Raw genomic sequence first — 3235 nt, forward strand, 5'->3', positions numbered from 1 at the left:
CAACTGAAAATATGTCTTATATTCTAGGTTCTTCTAAGTAGCCACCTTTTGCTTTGATGACTGCTTTGCACACTCTTGGCATTCTCTTGATGAGCTTCAAGAGGTAGTCACCGGAAATGGTCTTCCAACAATCTTGAAGGAGTTCCCAGAGATGCTTAGCACTTGTTGGCCCTTTTGCCTTCATTCTGTGGTCCAGCTCACCCCAAACCATCTCGATTGGGTTCAGGTCTGGTGACTGTGGAGGCCAGGTCATCTGGCGTAGCACCCCATCACTCTCCTTCTTGGTCAAATAACCCTTACACAGCCTGGATGTGTGTTTGGGGTCATTGTCCTGTTGAAAAAAAAATGATGGTCAAACTAAACGCAAACTGGATGAAATAGCATGACGCTGCAAGATGCTGTGGTAGCCATGCTGGTTCAGTATGCCTTCAATTTTGAATAAATCCCCAACAGTGTCACCAGCAAAGCACCCCCACACCATCACACCTTCTCCTCCATGCTTCACGGTGGGAACCAGGCATGTAGAGTTCATCCGTTCACCTTTTCTGCGTCGCATAAAGACACGGTGGTTGGAACCAAAGATCTCAAATTTGGACTCATCAGACCAAAGCACAGATTTCCACTTTTCTAATGTCCATTCCTTGTGTTCTTTAGCCCAAACAAGTCTCTTCTGCTTGTTGCCTGTCCTTAGCAGTGGTTTCCTAGCAGCTATTTTACCATGAAGGCCTGCTGCACAAAGTCGCCTCTTAACAGTTGTTGAAGAGATTTGTCTGCTGCTAGAACTCTGTGTGGCATTGACCTGGTCTCTAATCTGAGCTGCTGTTAACCTGCGATTTCTGAGGCTGGTGACTCAGATAAACTTATCCTCAGAAGCAGAGGTGACTCTTGGTCTTCCTTTCCTGGGGCGGTCCTCATGTGAGCCAGTTGCTTTGTAGCGCTTGATGGTTTTTGCAACTGCACTTGGGGACATTTTCAAAGTTTGCCCAATTTTTCGGACTGACTGACCTTCATTTCTTAAAGTAATGGTGGCCACTCCTTTTTCTTTAGCTGCTTTTTTCTTGCCATAATACAAATTCTAACAGTCTATTCAGTAGGATTATCAGCTGTGTATCCACCAGACTTCTGCACAACACAACTGATGGTCCCAACCCCATTTATAAGGCAAGGAATCCCACTTATTAAACCTGACAGGGCACATCTGTGAAGTGAAAACCATTTCCGGTGACTACCTCTTGAAGCTCATCAAGAGAACGCCAAGAGTGTGCAAAGCAGCCATCAAAGCAAAAAGTGGCTACTTTGAAGAACCTAGAATATAAGACATATTTTCAGTTGTTTCACACTTTTTTGTTAAGTATGTAATTCCACATGTGTTAATTCAAAGTTTTGATGCCTTCAGTGTGAATGTACAATTTTCATAGTTAAGAAAATCCAGAAAAATCTTTAAATGAGAAGGTGTGTCCAAACTTTTGGTCTGTACTGTATATATACTGCTTTGATAGGGTAGTCCTTCTCTTCCCTGAGGTATAAATACATCTAATGTTGTGAAGGGGTTAATGCTTGTTTATACACACTGACCAAAGTCAATGATGCGCACTGAGCGATCTGTAAAGGATCGCTCACTGTGCATAGGCCACCATAGTTCTCAGCAGTGCGAGTCCTGTTCACATACAGTGGTGGCCAAAAGTATTGGCACCCCTGCAATTCTGTCAGATAATACTCAGTTTCTTCCTGAAAATGATTGTAATCACAAATTCTTTGGTATTATTATCTTCATTTAATTGGTATTCAATGAAAAAACACAAAAAGAATTGTCCTAAAGCCAAATTGGATATAATTCCACACCAAACCTAAAAAAGGGGGTGGACAAAAGTATTGGCACTGTTTGAAAAATCATGTGATGCTTCCCTAATTTGTGTAATTAACAGCACCTGTAACTTACCTGTGGCACCTAACAGGTGTTGGCAATAACTAAATCACACTTGCAGCCAGTTAACATGGATTAAAGTTGACTCAACCTCTGTCCTGTGTCCTTGTGTGTACCACACTGAGCATGGGGAAAAGAAAGAAGACCAAAGAACTGTCTGAGGACTTCAGAAACCAAATTGTGAGGAAGCATGAGCAATCTCAAGGCTACAAGTCCATCTCCAAAGACCTGAATGTTGCCCGTGTGCATGGCATTATGAAGTCTGAAGACTACCAACAAATTTTGCAGCATAATGTAGGGCCCAGTGTGAGAAAGCTGGGTCTCCCTCAGAGGCCATGGGTCTTCCAGCAGGACAATGACCCAAAACACACTTCCAAAAGCACTATAAAATGGTTTGAGAGAAAGCACTGAAGACTTCTAAGGTGGCCAGCAATGAGTCTAGACCTGAATCCCATAGAACACCTGTGGAGAGATCTCAAAATGGCAGTTTGGAGAAGGCACCCTTCAAATATCAGGGACCTGGAGCAGTTTGCCAAAGAAGAATGGTCTACAATTCCAGCAGAGCATTGTAAGAAACTCATTGATGGTTACCGGAAGCGGTTGTTCGCAGTTATTTTGGCTAAAGGTTGTGCAACCAAGTATTAGGCTGATGGTGCCAATACTTTTGTCGGACCCATTTTTGGAGTTTTGTGTGAAATGATCAATGATTTGATTTTTGCCTCATTCTCTTTTGTGTTTTTTCCTTGCAAGCAAATTAAATTAAGATAATAATACCAAAGAATTTGTGATTGCAATCATTTTCAGGAAGAAACTGAGTATTATCTGACAGAATTGCAGGGGTGCCAATACTTTTGGCCGCCACTGTATGATGATGCGCACCAGAGAACGATGATCTTTTGCACTGTGCAAATCATCATTTCTAGATGAACTAGTGTTTTGCTCATTCATCAGGTGATCATCAGCTTGTTTACACTGTTAAATTACCGTGAAACAAGCTATTTTAATAACGCTTCTTAACGATTCTTTCAATGTGAATACAGCTTTAAGCCAGGTTCATGATTTTGGTTAGTGGGCTGTAGGTTGGAGCAACTGACAACATACGGACCAGACACAGACCAATATCAGTTAATGTGCAAGTGTATACGAATAATACTATTTCAGAAATCTTTTCACTATTTTAGTTTTGCCCAGAAGTACACTTCAATATGTTATCCATTTTCTGTGCAGTGCATTTTTTGTGATGGACCACTCCTTCTGTCTTCCAATCTTGAATTCCAAACATTTCATGATCTAGAAATAAAACCCAAAACC

Source organism: Phyllobates terribilis, unplaced genomic scaffold, assembly GCF_046119375.1.
Source record: "Phyllobates terribilis strain yellow unplaced genomic scaffold, ASM4611937v1 Scaffold_5__5_contigs__length_657084704, whole genome shotgun sequence".
Classification (NCBI taxonomy): Eukaryota; Metazoa; Chordata; class Amphibia; order Anura; family Dendrobatidae; genus Phyllobates; species Phyllobates terribilis.